At 44.2% G+C, this 21566-nt stretch overlaps 1 protein-coding gene and 2 non-coding genes across 4 annotated transcripts in view; 2 read left to right on the forward strand and 1 right to left on the reverse strand.

Annotated features, from left to right (window-relative positions):
* Positions 1 to 21566, forward strand: part of LOC144670298 (uncharacterized) — a 940207-nt gene that overhangs the window by 792950 nt on the left and 125691 nt on the right. The gene's annotated exons all lie outside the window — the stretch shown is intronic.
* On the reverse strand, positions 799 to 877 carry trnas-gcu (transfer RNA serine (anticodon GCU)). The gene has a single exon. It is a non-coding gene; the product is annotated as a tRNA-Ser (tRNA).
* On the forward strand, positions 7133 to 7215 carry trnal-cag (transfer RNA leucine (anticodon CAG)). Its single transcript has one exon. It is a non-coding gene; the product is annotated as a tRNA-Leu (tRNA).

A 21566-nucleotide genomic window follows, 5' to 3' on the forward strand; every position in this document is an offset into this window, starting at 1 on the left:
ATCCACCCTTATTCTTCTAAACTCTAGTGAATACAGGGCTAGTCGGCCCAATTTTTCCTCATATGACAATCCTGCCATCCCTAGAATCAGTCTGGTGAACTTTTGGTGCACTCCCTCTATGGCAAATATATCTTTTCTTCGGTAAGGAGACCAAAACTGCACACAATACTACAGGAGTGTCCTCACCAAGGCCCTGCACTGCTGCAGCAAGACATCCTTTCTACTGTGCTCAAGAGACCTTGCAATGAAGGCCAATATACCATGTGCTTTCTTAATTGCTTGCTGGATCTGCGTGCTTGTTTTCAGTGTTTGGTGTACAAGGCCACCCAGGTCCATTTGAACATCAACATTTGCCAATGTATCAACATTGAAATAAAACTCTGCCATTGTGTTTATCCTACCAAAGTGGATAACTTCAACACTTTTCCACCTTATACTGCATCTACCATGTATTTTGTCACTTACTCAACTTCCATAAATCGCCTTAAAGCCTCTTAACATCCTCCTCACCAATCACATTTCGACGAAGTTCATTGTCAGATAACATGGAAATATTACATTTGATTCCCTCATCCAAGTCAATGAAATATATTGTGAAAAAGTGGGACCCAAGCACTGATCCCTGTGGTACCCTACTTGTCACTGTCTGCCATTCCGAAAAATACCCATTTGTTCCTACTCTCTGTTTCCTGTCTGCCAACCAATTCTCAATCCACACCAATATATTACCCCAATCCCATGTGCTTAAATTTTGCACACAGACCTCTTAATTGCACACGAAGTGGTTGATAAAAGCGACGATTCTGGTGGGATTCGAACCCACACGTGCAAAGCACAATGGATTAGCAGTCCATCGCCTTAACCTCTCGGCCACCTCGTCACGCGACTTCGATCTATTAAACCTCCTTCTATGCTTTTTGCATTCATGATCTGTTGGAATAAATGATCCTCTTTCGTACAGGTCCTGAATATTCGGCCAGGTGTCTAAAGATGGAAATGTATTTTCTGTCAATAAAATGCATTTCCACCACATCAGATCAGATGCTGTTGTAAATGGGCTGATGTGAATCGTTTCAACACTTCAACCTGATATCCAACATGTTTCTCCACAGTGTGAAAACCCACCGCGGAAAGACCGGAACATACAAGCATTTGGCAGCAAGAAGAAACCCTTCCCAGCTCACTGCCAGTGCCCGATCACAGCTAAAGTGTGGGAAATGAAAATAAATCTTTGGAGATCTCAGCTCTGCTTGGCCTTTCAGTCAAGATTTTCACTGAGTTCAATCAGCCTCCCACCTGAATCCAGAAATAGACAGTTCCCTTATTTGATGCATTCGGATAATTTCAGAGTCCCATAATACGGAGAAACGTTCTTTAAACCCTGTGTTCATTTTCTTCACGTGTGTTGAGGTGATGCATTCTCTGCAATGACTTCCCGGGTGTTCAAACTTGGTCCTGATTTCCGGAACGGCCACCACCACGAGCGCGATAAAATACTGCATTAAAATGCTTGCTGGGCTCGTCCTGGAGATGAAAGCGGGACCTCTTGCATTCGAACTCATTGAATAGCCCAAAGCGAGAATCGAAGCCCAAGAACAACGAGCCAACTGCACGATAAACTGCTCTCAATGGATCCTTCCATTGCCACCCACAGTGTATCAACCAAAAGCGAATTCCTGTTAATGCTGGAAATCTTTTAGAATGTATTGGAACCCCCGGGGACGACTCCAACCAGTGGAGAGTTTCCCGCCTCATTTCTATTCACTTCAGTTTTGCGAGTGTTCCTTGATGCCACACGCGGTCAAAAGCTTCTTTGGACTCAAGCGCAGTCACTTGAACCTCAGGTATTAAGTTCAGCTGCTTCCTCCATGTTTGGACCAAGGCTGCAATGAGGTCAGGAGCTGAGTAACCCTGGCAGATACCAAACTGAGCTTCAGTGAGCAGGTTATTGCTGAGTAAGTGCCACTGGATCGCGCTGTCGAAGAAATTTCCACCCACTTTCTTGATCAACGAGAGGAGACTGATCGGGCGGTTTTCGCCGGTTGGGTTTTCCTGTTTTTTGTGGACAAGACTTACCTGAGCAATTTTTCTCATTGTCGGGTAGATGCCAGTACTGGAACAGTTTGGCGAGCAGCGAGGCTATTTCTGGAGCACAGGTTTTCAGTGCTGCTGCACGAATGGTGTCAGGGCCCAAAGCCTTTGCAGTTACCCGTGCCTTCAGCCATTTCTTGACTTCACTTGGAGTGAATGGAGCTTGCTGAAGACTGACATCTGTGGTGCAATTCCCCAACTTTGTGCAAAAGCGGAACTGAGGGAATCACATTTGTGGCTCTATGAAACTCACCTGCAAAGCAGTGAAAGGTGACATTATTTATCACAAGCGGGTCCCATTAATTCAGATAAAGGTTTGCTGCAAAAGTAGCCATGACCATGTGCGATACACACACGGTTTTCTGATCTACAGTTAGATCTGCACCCGCTGTGACGCTTACATACCCGTCAGTTGAGAAGCTGGAGGCGCTATCTGGTTGAGGTAATTGAGATGATTAATAGGTTTTAATGTGGAGATACAATTTCCTCTTTTGGGGGAATACAGAACAAATGTATGTAACCCTAAACTTAGAGTTAAGACATTTAACGGTGACGTCAGCAAACAATTCACTCAAAGGATGAAAAAGGCGGTTTGAGGACAATTCCAGTGTAGCGATTGGCCGAGAGATTATGACAATGAACTGATGCTTAGTTGGGCTTTGGACCCCATCTTTGTCAAGAAAAAAATCGAAATCTGGAGGGAACTGAAAAGATGTGATGGCTGTCCTTTGTCATTATGGGATCATGTTCTCTAATGTAAGCGGAGGACAGTAGGTGACTGTAAAACTGGTATCCTGGTCGCTGTTTAAATTCTGGCTCGAAGCATCATTTCCGTCAGCTGAAATAGTTCAGTTGGGAGAGCGTTAAACTAATGATCTAAAGGTCACTTGTTCAATACTCTGTTCCGGCAAAGAGTTGCCAGTCGAGACGCCTGAGCATCTCCGGTTTCATGTTTCCCGGTTGCTGAGTGAGGGTGTCTGTCTCTTTTGGGGAGACGCAGTCCCATTTCTGAGGGCAGCGGATACTTGCCCTCCCCTCTCTGTGCCCGCTGGTCCACGTTACTGGAATAAAGATCGGTTTAACTTTTTAAAAAATATGAAAAAGCGCTGGGAAACTCATCCCCCATTAAACTATCATAACCAACCTGCAACTCTCAGGTGGTGCAGAGGTCGATAGATCGAACCCATCCTCTGCCATTTATATTGGCACAGCAAAAATTAGTCCCTAGGAAGAAGAAGCATACGAAAGGAAGGATGAGGCAACCATGGCTGACAAGGGAAGTCAGGGATAGCATATGAGCTAAAGAGAAAGCATACAATGCGGCGAAGAGCAGTGGGAAGCCAAGGGATTGGGAAGCCTACAAAGACCAACAAAGGACAACTAAAAAAGAAATAAGGAGGGAGAGGATTAAATATTAGGGTAAAATAGCCAGTAATATAATAGAAGATTGAACGGGTGTTTTTAGATATATAAAGGGTAAGAGAGAGGCAAAAGTGGACATTGGGCCGCTGGAAAATGGCACTGGAGAAGTAGTAGTGGGGAACAAAGAAATGGCGGAGGAACTGAATAGGTACTTTGCGTCAGTCTTGACGGTGGAAGACACAAGTAACATCCCCAAAGTTCAAGAGAGTCGGGGGGCAGAGGTGAGTATGGTGGCCATTTCCAAGGAGAAGATGCTAGGAAAACTGAAAGGTCTGAAGGTGGATAAATCACCTGGACCAAATGGATTACACCCCAGAGTTCTGAAGGAGATAGCTGAAGAGAAAGTGGAGGCGTCAGTGGTGATCTTTCAGGAATCGCTGGAGTAAGGGAGGGTCCCAGAGGACTGGAAAATCGCTATTGTAACCCCCCTGTTTAAGAAGGGAGTGAGACACAAGACTGGAAATTACAGGCCGATGAGCCTGACCTCGGTTGTTGGTAAGATTTTAGAGTCCGTTATTAAGGATGAGATTTCAGAATACTTGGAAGTACATGGTAAATTAGGGCAAAGTTAGCATGGTTTCATCAAGGGGAGGTCATGCCTGACAAATCTGTTAGAATTCTTTGAGGAGGTAACGAGTAGGTTAGACAAAGGAGAGCCAATGGATGTTATCTACTTGGACTTCCAGAAGGCCTTTGAAAAGGTGCCGCACAGGAGGCTGCTCAGTAAGATTAGAGCTCATGGTGTTAGAGGAAAGGTACTAGCATGGATAGAAGGTTGGCTGTCTGGCAGGAGGCAGAGAGATGGGATAAGGGGGTCCTTCTCAGGATGGCAGCCAGTGATGAGTGGAGTTCCGGAGGGGTCAGTGTTGGGACCACAACTTTTCACTTTATACGCTAATGATCTAGATGATGGAACTGAGGACATTTTGGCAAAGTTTGCAGATGATACAAAGATAGATGGACGGACAGGTCGCATTGAGGAGGCGGGGAGGCTGCAGAATGATTTAGACAGGTTAGGAGAATGGGCAAAGAAGTGGCAGATAGAATACAATGTGGGGAAGTGTGAGGTCATGCACTTTGGTAGGAAGAATAGAGGCATAGCCTATTTTCTAAATGGGGAGAGAATTCAGAAATCTGGAGTGCAAAGGGACTTTGGAGTCCTATTCAAGGATTCTCTTAAGCTTAACTTTCAGGTTGAGTCGGTAGTTAGGAAGGCAAATGCAATGTTGGCATTTATTTCGAGAAGACTAGGTTATAAATGCAGGAATGTGCTGCTGAGGCTTTATAAGGCTCTGGTCAGACCACATTTAGAACATTGTGAGCAATTTTGGGACCCGTATCTCAGGAAGGATGTACTGGCCCTGGAGAGGGTTCAGAGGAGGTTCACGAGAACGATCCCAGGAATGAAAGGTTTAACATATGAGGAACGTTTGAGAACTCTGGGTTTGTACTCGATGGAGGTTATAAGGATGAGGGCGGATCTGATTGAAACTAACAGAATACTGGAAGGCCTGGATAGAGTGGACGTGGTTAAGATGTTTCCATTAGTGGGAGAGACTAGGACCCGAGGTCACAGCCTCAGAGTAAAGGGAAGACCTTTTAAAACAAAGATGAGGAGAAACGTCTTTAGCCAGAGAGTGGTGAATCTATGGAATTCATTGCCGCAGATGGCTGTGGAGGCCAGGTCATTGTGTGTATTTAAGACCGGCATAGATAGGTTCTTGATTGGTAAGGGGACCAAATGTTACGGGGAGAAGGCGGGAGAATGGGGTTGAGAAACTTATCAGCCATGATTGAATGTTGGAACAGATTCGATGGGCCGAATGGCCTAATTTCTGCTCCTATGTCTTATGGTCCTATGGTTATTTCTGGCCCCAGCTGCTAGTTCCTCGATCAACCATTGGAAATGTAAATCCTGAAAAATCCGCCGATTAATCCATTTCATTCATGCTTTGGTTAACATTAATTGGGGGGAGCGGAATTGTAATCTATCACTTCCCTCTCGTTTATTATGCTTTATTCGTGTTTGTATCTGTCAGTGATGAGATTGAGAAGCGAGCTCGCCTCAGTCATGCGGCGGATGGATCTTTTGAGTATGACAAATATTTACCCTTTCCTTTTAAATTCAGATCAGAATGTATCACTGAAACACAGGAAATGCTGCTTAATCTGCTCGAAGGAGGCTTTAATGACTCACTGAAACGATATAATTTGACCTTCCAGTAAGCTTTGTGTGCAGCAGTTTCTGGTGAATTTCCTCAGTCACAGAATCCCACAGAATCACAGTGCAGAGGAGGACCTTCAGCCCATCGCGTCTGTACCGACACGTGAGAAACACCTGACCTACCTACCTCATCCCATTTAGCAGCACTTGGCCCCATAGCCTTGAATGTTGCAACGTGCCAAGTGCTCATCCAGGTACTTTTTAAAGGATGTGAGGCAATCCGCCTCCACCGCCCTCCCAGACAGTGCATTCCAGACCGTCACCACCCTCTGGGTAAAAACGTTTTTCCTCACATCCCCCTAAACCTCCTGCCCCTGACCTTGAAATTATGCCCCCTTGTGACTAGCTCTTCAACTAAGGGGAACAGCTGCTCCCTATCCACTCTGCCCATCAGGTCGCCCCTCTGTCTTCTCTGCTCCTTGGAAAACAACCCAAGTCTATATAACCTCTCATCATAACTTAAATGTTTCATCCCAGGCAACATCCTGGTGAATCTCCTCTGCACCCCCTCCAGTGCAACCACATCCTTCCTATAATGTGGCGACCAGAACTGCACACATTACTCCAGCTGTTGCCTCAATAAGGTTCTATACAACTTAAACATGACCTCCCTTCTTTTGTAATCTATGCCTCGATTGATAAAGGCAAGAGTCCCAAATGCCTTTTTCACCACCCCACTAACCTGCCCCTCTGCCTTCAGAGATCTATGGAAACACAGGACAAGGTCCCTTTGTTCCTCAGAGCCTCACAATGTCTTGCCATGCATTCAATACTTCCTTGTCAAATTACTCCTTCCAAAGTGTATCACCTCACACTTTTCAGGGTTAAATCCCATCTGCCACTTATGTGCCCATTTGACCATCCCGTTTATATCTTCCTGTAGCCCAAGCCACTCAACCTCACTGTTAACCACTCGGCCAATCTTTGTGTCATCCGCCAATTTACTAATCCAGGATGTAACTCTCAAATTGGACACTTCACGTCGCTCAGACCTTACACTCTGAACACCTTCGTGTGAGGAACAGGTCGGGCGGGAATTGGGTCTTTGTTGATTTGAGAAAACAGAGCAATGCAGCAATGACAAAAACAGAATTACCTGGAAAAACTCAGCAGGTCTGGCAGCATCGGTGGAAATATGGCTGTGAAAGCGGGTTTTAGTAAACACCTTGTCAAACACCAGGAGAGAAATGGAAAGCAATGAAGGTGAGCAGGGCAGAAGAGAGGAGCTCCTCACCCCCCGGCGGCTTGGGGAAGGATAAGACTGAGATACAGGAACAGGTGCTGAAAAAAGGAAAATCACATCGCGTGTTTTAAAGCAGTGACGATGAAGGTGGAACTCAGAACCATTTGTACCGAATGCAATGGATTTAGTGGCCGAGCAGTTAGCACAGAAGGGTCAGGATGGCCGAACGGTCTAAGGCGCTGCGTTCAGGTCGCAGTCTCCTCTGGAGGCGTGGGTTCGAATCCCACTCATGATACTAATCTTCCTTCAGCAACTTCCAAACCCGAGGCCTCCAGCACTTGGAAGGAAAAGGGCAGCAGATGCATGAGAACACCACCAGCAGCAAGCTCTCCTCCGAGCCACAAACCATCCTGACTTGGAACTGGATCGCCGTCCCTTCACTGTCGCTGGGGCAAAACCCTGGAACCCCCTCCCTAACAGCTCTGTGGGTGTACCGACACCACATGGACTGTAGCGGTTCAAGATGGCAGCTGATCACCAGCTTCTCAAGGACAATTTCGGTTGGGTAATAAATGCTGGCCGAGCCATCGACGCCCACATCCCGTGAAAGAATAAAACAAAAGCTCTTGGTCACCGGAACACAGCTCATTTCACTGATCGATTTCAGCAACAGCTCCGAGATTTAATAAAACGCTTCAAAGGAGCTTTATCAAGCAACATTCGACATCGAGTCACATATTTGGACAACTGCACAAAACCTTCGTAAAACTGATAGATTTTAAGGGGACGTTAATGGGGAGATTGAACTGGGGACGTTTCTAGAAGGAATTGCAGAGCTAAAGGCTCAGACAGCTGAAGGCGTGGCCGCTAATGATGAAACAATGAAAAGTGTAAATGAGCAAGAGGACAGAGATAGATTTAGAAAGAGAAAGGGAGATGTCTGGGAATGCAACTGGAACTCCAGTTCAGCCAATGAGAAATCTCCACCTCAACCACTAATGTTCAGAGCCGCTCATTCCATGTGTCCAGTTGGAAGCCTGTCTGAAGGAACATGCAGTCTGGCAGAGCGCCTGTGATAATCCTCCACTGTCTGATCTAAAGCTGTAACAGGAGCTGTTCATTACAGCTGTCTAAACCGCGATGGCCTTGATATTCAGTGGTGCAGATTCACATCATCATTTGAAATCTTTCTGAAAGCTGAGCAGACTGACTCTGGTCAGCATATTTAAAGGTTTTTGTTTTGTCCTGCAATAACCCTCAGGGCAGGAAAGGCAGCTCATTGTCCTTTGGTACAAAAGCAAAATACTGCGGATGCTGGAAATCTGAAACAACGCCAGAAAATGCTGCAATTGCTCAGCACATCTGGTAGCATCTGTGGAGAGTGAAACAGATTCACGTTTCAGGTCTTTTTGGTGCAAGTTCGCGCCCTGAAATTTAAACTGTTTCACTCTTCACAAATACTACCAGATCTGCGAAGGGTTTCTAGCAATTCCTTGCGGGTAATTGAGCATCGTTAGGTTCTGTGGCGTAATTGGTTAAAACACCTGCCGAGTAAACAGGAGATCCTGGGTCCAAATCCCAGCAGAACCTGACTTCGTTGGATTTCATCTGGGCAGTTGGGCGCTTGCTTTATAACAGGGCCAAATTTGGAATTTAAGGTTAAAATGGTCTCTCCTTTTACAGTGGACTATCTGCAAAGGCTTTAACAATGACAGGTTTTCCTTTCTGCGACCGTCGAAGAAGAGACCTTGTGGGAGTTACCACACACAATGAGAAACTCTCCCCAGTGTGCCGATACTGGAAGAGCTGGGCTCTATTCTATTTAACAATTGATGCTCGAAACACGAACACCAAGATTTTGAAAGGACAGGGGGAACATCACTGGGTCAGAATTCAAACATCATCCTGGGAAATAAGAGGAAGAGAGATCAAAGCAGATTACTGTACGAACGTTGGAACAAGCAGTTTCTAAATCCTGTTTTCCGGCAACTCACTGAATATCTGTGAGTAACCTGTTTCCCACTCCGGTTAAAATACTGAATATTCTGCATTTACATCGGGGCGGAAATTTGGTTTATAATTCATTTGTGAACAAAAGTATCAAGTGTTTAGGTGTTGTTAAGCTGGCAGCGCGTAACAATTTCAAGGAGTTATCCTCATGACCTGGTCATCACGTTCCAATTAACTTTAATCTTTCCCAAAGTGGGATACTAGGTATCACTCCAGGAAAATCCCAAAGCATTTAGGATGGATGCACTATAAAAAATCAGGACTTTCAAAACACCTTAACCACCCACAATTCCTTCAAATGAAACGTGTTCACTGTTGCATTGGACCCAGAAACCGCTCTCAGCATTAATCTCAGTGAAGCAGAGTGTGACCGTGTTGTGTCTGTCAGTGTGGAGGTGACCAGTTCGGGGTCACTATCCGCCGCTTCCAGCCGAGACTAAGGCACGATACAAGGGGGATGTTTACCCCGAACTTCGGAAGATATTGTGAGTCGGGAAAAGGGACAAATCAAAAGGAACCAAAGAATAAATCCCAGGGCCCAGATTGGAGAATCTGTAGATTCCCTTTGGGAAAGTGAACCGGAGCAGAATGAAGGGTGAACATTCCCACTGCCCAGAAGCGGTGAAGACACAGCTCAGTCAGTCCGGCCCCCTCCATTCTCACGCTGGAACATTCCTCAGATGGAAATTGTTTAACCCAGTGAAATAAATCCTTACAGCCGATAATTTATACAACTGATTGAAGGAATGTCGAGCGTGGTTACCGAGTGACGGTGAAAAGTTTAACATTTGTTCCGTTCAACCAAACTGCGATGAAATGTGAACATTTTTTTTCTCATTTTAACAATAATTTGAAGGGTCAGGATAAAAATGTTCAGTGTTTGTGAGAGTGGGGTCTGGGTGAGCAGCTGGTGAGTGCGACAGGGCCAGTGCTGGATGCAGGAAGCTCCCGTCAGTGAGTGTGTGTCTGATGGGGCTGAGTGATTGACAACTGGTGGTTGTTGGTGTTTCCATAAATCATGGAAATTCCCTCCAACAGTTTTTATTTCTTCATTTGATTGTAAACAACTTGAAAGAAAGGGAATAAGTGCAGGAACTTTTTTGGTCTGTATTTCAGCTGCCATTTTCCAGTGGTTAAATTTTCCTCTAAAAATCCACTGGATTTTCCGACTTTGACTCGAGTCATAGAAACATAGAAACTAGGAGCAGGAGTAGGCCATTCGGCCTTTCGAGCCTGCTCCGCCATTCATTATGATCATGGCTGATCATCCAACTCAATAGCCTGCTCCCGCTTTCTCTCCATACCCTCTCATCTCTTTCGCCCCAAGAGCTATATCTAACTCCTTCTTGAAAGCATGCAATGTTTTTGTCTCAACTGCTTTCTGTGGTAACAAATTCCACAGGCTCACCACTCTCCTCATCTCAGTCTCCTCATATGTCAGTCCTGCCATCCCAGGAATCAGTTGGGTAAACCTTTGTTGCACTCCCTCTATAGCAAGTTTAGCCTTCCTCAGATAAGGAGACCAAAACTGCACACAATATTCCAGATGTAGTCTCACCAAGGCCCTGTACCATTACAGCAAGACATCCCTGTTCCTGCACTCGAATCCTCTGGCTATGAAGGCCAACATACCATTTGCCTTCTTTACTACCTGCTGCACCTGCATGGTTACCTTCAGCGACTGGTGTACAAGGACACCCAGATCTCGTTGCACATTCCCCTCTCTCAATTTATAGCCATTCAGATAATAATCTGCCTTCCTGTTTTTGCTACCAAAATGGATAACCACACATTTATCCACATTATACTGCATCTGCCATGCATTTCCCACTCAGTCAGCTTGTCCAAATCACACTGAAGCATCTCTGCATACTCCTCACAGCTCAGCCTCCCACCCAGTTTTATATCATCTGCAAATTTGGAGATATTACGTTTAATTCCCTCATCTAAATCATTAATATATATTGTGAATAACTGGGGTCCCAGCAATAATCCCTGCGGTACCCCACTAGTCACTGCCTGCTATTCGGAAAAAGACCCATTTATTCCCACTCTTTGTGCCCTGTCTGCCAAACTACTTTCTATCCATCTCAATACACTGCCCCCAATCCCATGTGCTTTAATTTTATACGCCAACCTCTTACGTGGGACTTTGTGGAAAGCCTTCTGAAAGTCCAAATACACCACATCCACTGGCTCCCCCTCATCACCTCTACTAGTTACTTACTCGAAAGATTCCAGTAGATTTGTCAAGCATGATTTCCCTTTCATAAATCCATGCTGACTCTGTCCGATTCTGCCACTGTTTTCCATGTGCTCAGCTATTAAATCTTTTATAATGGACTCTAGAATTTCCCCCACAACCGACATAAGGCTGACTGGTCTATAATTCCCTGTTTTCTCTCTGCCTCTCTTTTTAAATAGTGGGGTTACATTAGCTACCCTCCAATCTGTAGGAACTGTTCTAGAGTCTATGGAATCTCGGAAGATGACCACCAATGTATCCACTATTTCCAGGGCCACTTTCTTAAATACTCTAGGATGAAGATGATCAGGCCATGGGGATTTATTGGCCTTCAATCCCATCAATTTCCCAAACACCATTTTCCAACTAATACTGATTTAATTCAGTTCCTCCCTCTCACTAACCCCGTGTTCCCCAACATTTCTGGTACGTTATTAATGTCCTCCTTTGTGAAGACAGAACTAAAGTATTTATTTAGTTGGTCAGGCATTTCTTTGTTCCCCATTATAAATTCCCCTGTTTCTGAATGTAAAAGACCCACAATTATCTTCACCAATCTTTTTCTCTTCACACACCTATAGAAACGTTTACAGTCGGTTTTTATGTTCCCTGCAAGCTTACACTCGTACTCTGTTTTCCCCTTCTTAATCATTCCTTTGGTCCTCTATTGCTGAATTCTAAACTGCTCCAAATCCTCAGGTCTGTTGTTTTTTTCTGGCCAATTGTATGCCTCTTCCTTGGATCTAATACTATCTCTAGTTTCCTTTGTAAGCCATGGTTTGGCCACCTTTCCTGTTTTACTTTTGCGCCAGACAGCAATAAACAATTGTTGCAGTTCACCCATGCGCTCTTTGAATGATTGCCATCGCCTACCCACCACCATCCCTTTAAGTAATGTGTCCCAATCCATCATAGCCAACTCACACCTCATAGCATCGTAGTTTCCTTTATTAAGATTCAGGACCCAAGTCTCAGAATTAACTACGTCACTCTCCATCTTGATGAAGAATTCTATCACATTATGGTTGCTCATCCCCAAGGGGCCTCGCACAACTAGATTGCCAATTATTCCTTTCTCATTACACAATACCCAGTCGAGGATGGCCTGTTCTCTCGTTGGTTCCTCAATGTACTGGTTCAGAAAAACATCCCGTATACACTCCAGGAATTCGTCCTCTACTGTCGTGCTCCCACAGGATCTGTTTAGTATTTTTAATTCTGTTTTACCTTGTATCCTCTCTTTCCACAGAATGCCGACAGTGAAATTGCTCATACTTCCCGCCGTTGTTCTCTATGAAGCAGGTATTGTCTGCACGGCCTAATGGAGACAAGCTCAGAGGGCTGTGCAAGAGGGTTTCTTTCAAGTTTTTGGCCTCTTTTGGTCCATTAGCAGCAACCGGATGTCTGCAGAGGAACTCGGAATGCCGAGCCCCTCTTCTCAGGATGGACTTAATAAGGGGACAAAATGTAGGTTAAAGAGAGAATAAAAGGCCTGGGGATTTGGGCTGAGATTGCCGGAGCTTGTGGGAATAACACAAATCGGTGGAGTAATGTGACATTCGCGGAATACGAGCTTGGGAGATTATCCAGTCCGTGCTGGGGGACTGCGGGGAAGGAAGTTGTTTTGTCTGCCCATCCCAGCCGAATGTTGGTTGTGAAGTGACGGTCAGACCCCGAGGGGAGGGTGAAAGTCTTTCACCGAGTTTGAAGTTTGTATATCAGATCTTGGAGGTGTCGCTGCAGTGTTCCCAGGAAGCGGGGGTCTCATTCTTCGAGTAAAAAGCTTACATGGAGGACCGGTTTCTCAGTAAAAAACAAAACTGGAGATGTGGGACGTTAGAATCTGCTCGGCTCCAATTCACATTGATTCATTTAGTGTCCTGGAATAAACAAGTGGTTTGTAGCTGTCCATTACCAAAAGAAATAGAATTCAGAAGATTCTGGCCAGTACCTTCACTATTTCCACTATTACATCCCGCAGAATCTTCAGCTACATCTCATAAAGTCCTAGAGACTTAGCAACATTAAGCACAGGCAGTCCTTCTGGTACCTCTTCTTTAACAAGGGTTATATGTAAAAGAACACATTTGCAAATTGTCGGTGGAGAAAGTGAGCACTTTTATTGAAGAGGGGTTAAAGGGGAAGAGGCAACCCTTTGTGATAAAGAAGTAGGTTTAGCAGAAATAAAAGTAGCAATAAGTGGAATGATGGGGGCAGGTTGTTATGGACTGATCACAGAATTTCATAGAGTATCAGAGGGACCTTGGTTTAAATGTCCATCGATCCCTGAAGGGAGCAGCACCGGTAGGTAAGAAGGCATATAGGATACTTGCCTTTATTAGCCGAGGCATAGAATATAAGAGCAGGAAGGTTGCAGCTGTATAAAATACTAGTTAGGCAACAATTTGAGTCCTGTGTGCAGTTCTGGTTATCACACTATAGGAAGGAAGTGATTGCACTGGAGATGGTGCAGAGGAGGTGCCTATATCCAAGATTGCTGATGACACTAGGTTAGGTGACATGGTTAGTAGTGTAGGTGGGAGCAGCAAGTTTCAAAGGGTCATCGACAGATTCCGTGAGTGAACAAAACTGGCTGAAGATGTTCAACATGGGGAAGTGTGAGGTCATCCATCTTGGAGCAAAGATCCGAGAATTTCCTAAACAGTCAGAAACTTGGGACTGTGGAGGAGCTGAGGGTGAGTGAGAGTGAGAGCTGAGAGAGGCTGGAGGTTGGATAAAGAGCAGCGGTAGAGCAGCACAAGAGCAGCAGTGAGAGAGAGAAGGAGAGAAGAGTGAGAGCGGTGGGGGGGGATAAAGAGCTGTGAGGGAGGGGTTGGAGCAAACCAGCCATGTTTATAATAAATAGTCAAAGCATGATATCATGGGAAAGAAGGGAGCTGGTTGGTTTGTGCCGATTTCTCTAAATTAGGGCACTGATTTAAACAAGGAGCTGGAAAATTAAACGTTTCAATCAGGGTAAGTACAACAGTAAGTATAAGCGTAATAAGACTGTTAATGCAGAGCAGGTCGAGGGGCATTAAATAAAATTAATAATTTAAACAAGGTACAAACTGGATTCTAAAAGAGGGAATAGAGGTTTGTTTTAGATCATGGATGGGCAGCTGTGACCTGTTGTTTGCAGTTCCTGCCCCATGTGGGAACCTCAGGCCACTTCATGTGTCTTGGGGCCAATTGTATACAAGTGTCTCCAGCTGCTTGAGTTCGAGCTCAGGATTTCTGAGCTTGAGGGGCAGCTGGAGTCACTGCAGAGAATCAGGGAGGATGAGAGTTTCCTGGATCGTACATTCCAGGTGGTGAACACCCCAAAGGGAAAGAGGGTGTTCAGGATTGAAGTTGGGTGGCCATCCAGAAGAGTAGGAACAGGCAGGAAATGCAGTAGTCTGCGGGGTGTGTGCCACTGTCAAACCGGTACTCAGCACTGGAGACTGCTGGGAATGGTGACACCCTGAAGAACTGCAGTCAATGGGCAAGAATCTGCACAGGAGGGAAAAGTGAAGAGTAGAAATGCAGTTGTTAGAGCAGATCCCATAGTCAGGGAGACAGACAGGCATTTCTGTATCCGTCATTGTGAGTCCCACATGGTGTGCTGTCTCCTTGGTTCCAGGGTAAAGGACATCACGGAGAAGGTGCAGAATATTCTGCAGGGGGAAGAGAGTGAGCCAGAGGTTGTGGTACACGTCAGTATCAATGACACAGGGAGGGCAGGTATTGAGGTCCCTCAGTCAGAATTTCAGCAGCTAGGGAGGTTGTTAAAAAGTAGGACCTAAAAGGCAGTAATCTCTGGATTACTACTACTGTGGCATGTGCTAGTGGGAGTAGAAATGTAAATATGTAAATGTAAATGTCAATATGTGGCTTGAGTCCAGTGCAGGAGGTGAGAGGGCTTAAGATTCGTGGGACATTAGGGCCAGTTCTGGAACAGGAAACACCTATTTGAAAGGAACAGGTTGCACCTTAACAAGACTGGGACCAATGTCCATGTGGGGAGCGTCACTCGTGTGGTTGGGAGGGTTTGAACTAAGCTCACAGGGGCTGGGAATCAGTATATAGAAGTAGAAAAGAGGAATAACTAGAGAAGGAAGTCGGAGCATATAAGATAGGAGTAGATGAAGAAGAATCTAAGAGGGATACAAGGGACTGTTTAGATTGGATGTTTGTAATCGCATAATGCGTGGTGAATAACGTTGGTGATCTCAAAGCACAAATAGCCATGTGGGAAAATGATGTAGTGGCAATGATTAAAACATGGTTTAAAAATGGTGAGGGTCGGGTTCATATTCAAGTGTACAAAGTGTTCAGGAAAGAGAGATAAGGAAAAAAGGGTGGTGTAGTGAGAGGGATAGAGAAGCAAATCTGCAGAGAAATCACAGATGTATAAGAACTATAGAGTGGTGATATCTGGGGATTTCTGAAATGTGTTCAGAGGCACTTCCTGGACCAGAATGTTCTCAGTCCAGTTAGGAAGGAGGCATTGCTGGATCTGGTGCTGGGGAAGGCGGTGGGCCAAGGTTGGCCACGTGAACGAAGTGTCTGTGGGTGAACCCTTGGGTAAGAGTGATTGGTAGAGCGTTAACTTCAATGGGAAGAGAGGGGATTTAGCCAGGGTGAAATAGAAGCAGAGAGTGAAAGGAAAAACTGTAACAGAGCAATGGATGATCTTTCAGGAGGAGATTTTTCAGGTACAGACTAGGTACATTCCATTAAGGGAGACGGGAGGGAAACCAAAGCCTGGGCTCCTTGGATGATGAGGAAGATAGAAAATATGCTGAAACAATAAAGAGGCCGTGTGACACACGTCAGATGAATTATTCAAGTGAGAACCAGGTCACTGTTATTGTACGAGAGTGTGGAATTTACTCTCTCCCTGTCCATCTCTGTTACTGTATGGGGATGTAGAATTAACTAATCCCTGGTATCTGTCAATCTGTACGTGAGTGCATGATTAACTCTCTATCTGGCAGTCTCTGTTACTGTGTTTCAGGGCAGAATCATGGTAACTTTCTACCTATCTGTCTCCATTAGTCTATTTGAGAATGGAATTAATTTTGTATCTGCCAGCCTTTATTACTGCATGTGAATGTGGAATTAACTCTCCCTCAATCTCTGTTACTGTGTTTGAGTGCACAGCTAAATCTTTGTTAGTCGATCTGTGCTCCTGTGTTTCAGTGCAGAATTACATCTCTATCCATTTTCGTTAGTGTGAGAGAGGGCGGGATTAATTCTGTATCTGGTGTTCTCTATTAGTGTATGTGAGTGGGGCATTAATCCTTTGTTCATCGCTGTTATTGCATGTGAGAGTGTAATCAACTGAGTCTTTGTTACTGCATATGAGGGCAGCATTAATCATTCTCCTTCTCTATTGTGTAACTGAAAGTAGAATTAATTCTCTCTCCATCGTCTCCGTTACTTTGTGAGTGTGAATTAATTCTATATCCTGCAGTCTCCAATAGTGTATTTCAGTATGGCAAAAACACACTGTTAGTCTCTGTTACTGTATGAGTGCGGAATTCACTCTCTGTCAATCTATAATAATGTGTAATTAACACTCTGTCCATCAGTCTCTGTTCTTGTTTGCAAGTGGGCCACTTTCAGGTAAGCAAACTGCAAATAGTAGAGTGCCACAGGGATCAGTGCTGGGTTCTCAGCTTTTTACAATCTATATTAATGACTCAGATGAAGATACAGACCATCAACAAATTTTCAGACAACACACAGATAGGTGGAAAAGCAGGTGGTGAGGAGGACACAAAGAGTCTGCAAGAGGATATAGATAGGTTAAGTGAGTGGCAAACATTTGGAATACAGTGTGGGGAAAATGTGAGTTTTCCACTTTGATAGGAAGAATAGAAAAACAAAACATTGTTTAAAAGATATATATTAATGACCGAGACTGTGGGTGTGCTGGGTATGATTTCAAAATTTGCATACGATACAAAGATTAGAAATATTGTCAACTGTGAACTTAAAAAGGACATAGACATGTTGGGGGAATGGGCAGACAAATGGCAGATGAATTTCAATGCAGAAAAGTGTGAGGTGATTCATTTTGGCAAGAACAATCTGCTGAGATAGTATAAAATAAACGGAGAACCTCTAAAGGAGGTGCAGGAACAGAAAGACCTCTGTGCATACGTACATAGGTCATTGAACATGGCAGGGCATGTTGAAGAGCAGTTAATAAAGCATATAGTATCATAGGCTTTAATTACAGGGTCATTGAGTATAAGAGTAAGGAGGTTATGTTGAAATTGTATAAAACACTTGTTAGGCCTCATCTGGAGCACTGACTCCAGTTCTGGGCACCACACTTGAGGAAGGATGTGAAGGTATTGGAGAGAGTACAGAGGCGATTCACAAGAATGATTAAAGCAGTAAAGGACTGTAGCTATGAGGACAGATTGGAGAGGTTGGGACTCTTTGCCCTGGAGAAAAGAAGGCTGAGAGGTGTTCAAGATCCTGAGTGGTATGGATGGGGCAAATAGAGATAAATTGTTACCACTCAAGAGAACATCAGGAACTAGAGGGCACAGATTCAAAATAATTGGCAAAAGGAGAAAATGTGATGAGAAAATTTTTTTTTCACCCAGAGGGTGGTTGGAGACTGGAACAAACTTCCTGAAAGTGTGGTGGAGGCAGGTTTGATCGCGGTATTCTAAAGCGAATTGGACTGCTGCCTGAAAAGAAAAAATGTGCAAGGTTACGGGGATAAGGCAGGGAAGTGGGACTAGATGGAATGCTCTTTCAGAGACCCAGTGCAGACTTGAGGAGCCGAATGGTTTTCTTCTGCACTGTAAAAATACTGTGATACTGTGGAGAGAGACTACACAATGTTGCAGTACAGAGGGATCTGGGTGTCTTTGTACATGAATCACAAGATGTTAAAGTGCAGCTGCAGCAAGTAATTAGGAAGGTAAATGGAATGTTGGCCTTAATTCTAAGGCGGGGTGGAATATAAAAGTAGGGAAGTCTTGCTATGAAAACAGGTCATTGGTGAGACGACATGTGGAGCGCTGTGTAAAGTTTTGGTCTCCTTATTTAAGGAGGGATATACTTGCATTGAGGACAGTTCAGAGAAGTTTGACTAGACTGATTCCTGACATGAAGAAGTTGTCTTATGAGGAATGTTTCAGCAGGTTGGGCCAATCACCATTGGAGTTTCGAAGGAGAGGTGATCTCGTTGAAATATATAACATTCTGAGGGTAGATGTTGAGGGGAATGTTTCCATTTATGGGGAAACTAGAACCAGAGGGCACAGTTTAAAAATGAACATCTCCCATTGAAGGTGGGGATGAGAAGGAATTTATTTCCTTTGTAATTCAGAACCCTAGAGCGCAGTGGAGGGTGGGTCAGGTCATTGAATATATTCAAGTGGAGTGGACATATTTTTGATCTACAGGAGAGTCAAGGGTTATAGGATGGATGGGAAAGTGGAGTTGAGGCCACAATCAGATCAGCCATGGTCGTATTGAATGGCGAAGCTGGCCCGATGGGCTGAATGGCCTTCTCCTGCTTCTCTTTCTCGTATTTTTAATTTGTCAATGTGGGATTGACCTGTCTGTTCATCTCTTTTGCTCTATTTCAGTGTGGAACTACCTCAGTTTGATCTACATGTGAGTGTGGAATTCAGTCTCTGTCCAACACTTACTGAATGTGAGTGTGAAATTTAAATCTCAGTCAGTCTCTGTTACAGTGTGAGAATGTGGAAATAAATCTTTATATCAGTCCCTGTTAATGTATCTGAATGAGGGATTAACTCTCTGTCGGTCAGTCTCTGTTACTGTATGAGAATGTGCAATTAAATCTTTATATCAGTCCCTGTTAATGTGTGTGAATGCGTGATTAACTGTCTATTGGTCAGTCTCTGTTACTGAATGTGAGTGTGGAATTAACTACAATCAGTCAGTCTCTGTTACTGTAGGTGAGTGTGGATCAAAGCCTCCATGGGTTAGTCGCAGTTACAGTATGTGAGTGCGGAATTAACTCTCTATCGGTCAGTCTTAGTTACTGTAAGTGTGGAATTCTCTTTCACAGTCTTTGTTAGGATCACTGTGAGTGGAATTAAGGACCTGTCAATTTCCACTAATGTTTTAGTGAGGAATTAACCTACAATAACAGAGACTGAGAGTAATTAAGACAGTTATTCCACATTCTCATATTAGCCCATGTTAATCTATGTGAGTGAGGAATAAACAAACTACTTGTCAGCCTCCGTTACTTAGAGTGTGCAATTAATTCTCTGCAAATCTCTCTTATTGCATATGAGTGTGAACCTCTGGCATGTGTGCAAGTGCTGATTTAGCTTTCTATCCCGACCATGTTGGTTGCTGTACAAAAGTGTGAAATTAACTCTTTGCATGATAACCTGTTACTTTCGGTGAATAAAATTAAGTTTGTCAGTTACATTATTGGAGTGTGGAATTAATTCTGCGTCTGTCAGTCTCTGTTACTGTATAGGCCTATGGAAGTAACTCTCTTTCAGGCTCTGTTACTTCAAAAAAGTTAATTCCACATTAATCATCTGTCAACCTGTGTTACTGTATATGAGTGTGACTTTAACTCTCTGTCTCTGTTGTATGTGAGAGTGGAATTAACTCTCTTTTGCTTAGTCTCTGGTACTGTCTATGGGTGTGGAATTCATACCTTACATGTCAAGCTCTGTTACTGTACATAGATGTGGAATTAATTCCATGTCTGTCAGTCTGATTCATGCAGTGAGTGTGCTCTTCACTCTGTGTCAGTCTCAGTTACTGTGAGTGAGTGTGAAATTAAATTTCAGTCAAACTTGGTTGCTATGTGTGATTGTGGAATTACCTGGTGAGGCCACAACTGGAATATTGTGTGCAGTTCTGGTCACCACATTACAGGAAGGACGTAATAGCTCTGGAGAGAATGCAGGGGAGGTTTAGAAAAATGTTGCCAGGGTTAGAAAAGTGTAGCTACGAGGAGAGTTGGGGTAATTTTCCTTCGAACAAAGAAGGCTGAGAGGTGACTTGATTGAGGTGTACAACATTATGAGGGGAATAGACGGAGTGGACAGGATAAAATTGTTTCCCTTGGCGGAGAATTCTAGAACAAGGGGACACAGATTCAAGATAAGTGGCAGAAGGTGTAGGGGGGACATGAGGAAAAACTTTTTTACGCAGAGGGTAGTGGGTGTCTGTAATTCGCTGCCCAAGTTGGTGGTAGAGGCAGAAATTTTAAATTCTTTTAAAAAGTGCCTGGATCTGCACCTAAATTGCTGTAAGCTACAGGGCTATGGGCCAGGTACAGGAAGGTGGGATTATAAAGGGCACCCGGGTGTCCTCGGGCTGGCATGGACAAGATGGGCCGAATGGCCTCCTTCTGTGCTGTAACTTTTCTATGGTTCTATGGCTCTACCTTCCAGCCAAAAGTCTGGTATTGGATGTGATGTGAAATTAACTCTTTGTCTGACTCCATTACCGTACATGAGTTCGAATCAAAACTCTAATAAGCTGCATTACTCTATGTATGTGGAATTAATTTTCTGTCAGTTTCTGTTACTGTGAGTGTGACAGAGTAGACAGGAAGACTTTTTTCCTCACATTGTTAGAAAGAAATAGGACCAGAGGGCACAGATTGAAGTTAATTGGCAAAATAAGCAATGGTAACATGAGGAAAAACCTTGTCATGCAGCGAGCAGCTGGGGAATATGACTGAGAATGTGGGGGAGGCAGGTTCAATCGAAGCATTCGAGAGAGAATTGGATTATTATCCAAAAAGGAACAAAGTGCAGGTCTATGGGGAATAGACAGTGAAGTGGCATGAGGTGAATTGCTCCTTCAGATGGCCAGCATAGTCATAATGGGTTGAATGGCCTTCCACCGTGTCATAATCAAGGTATGATTCAATGAATTAACTCTCTATCAATCTCTTTTACATTCAGTGTTGGTGGAACTAACTCTGTCACTCTTTGTTCATGTATGTAAATGTGAAATTCACTTCCTGTCAGTCTCCGTTACTATGCAAGAAACGGTTAATGACCTTTTATCAGAAATGGTTGGGCCCTACTGTTCTTAAAAGTGCTCGTGGTTAAACCCATCAATGTCTCCTCTCTCTGCTCCGCAATTCAAAGTCAGCCAACAAGAACATCCCTTCAAAGAAAGTGAGGAACGATTTCCACGTCCAACATCCACCTTGAAGCAAAAGGGATCTGCATTTCTCAGTTTGTGTTTCTGGCCTCGGTTTTGTGAGCAAGACCAGCAATAATTCACGTGCAAAATCAGGTGGATACTAGGAATCTGAAATGAGGAGAGAAAATGCTCAAAATACATGGCACGTCAGGCAGCATCTGTGGAGAGAGAAGCAGAGATCACATTTCAGGTCACTGACAGTCAGCCTGGAAAAAAAC

This window comes from Cetorhinus maximus, chromosome 31, assembly GCF_964194155.1.
Source record: "Cetorhinus maximus chromosome 31, sCetMax3.hap1.1, whole genome shotgun sequence".
Classification (NCBI taxonomy): domain Eukaryota; kingdom Metazoa; phylum Chordata; class Chondrichthyes; order Lamniformes; family Cetorhinidae; genus Cetorhinus; species Cetorhinus maximus.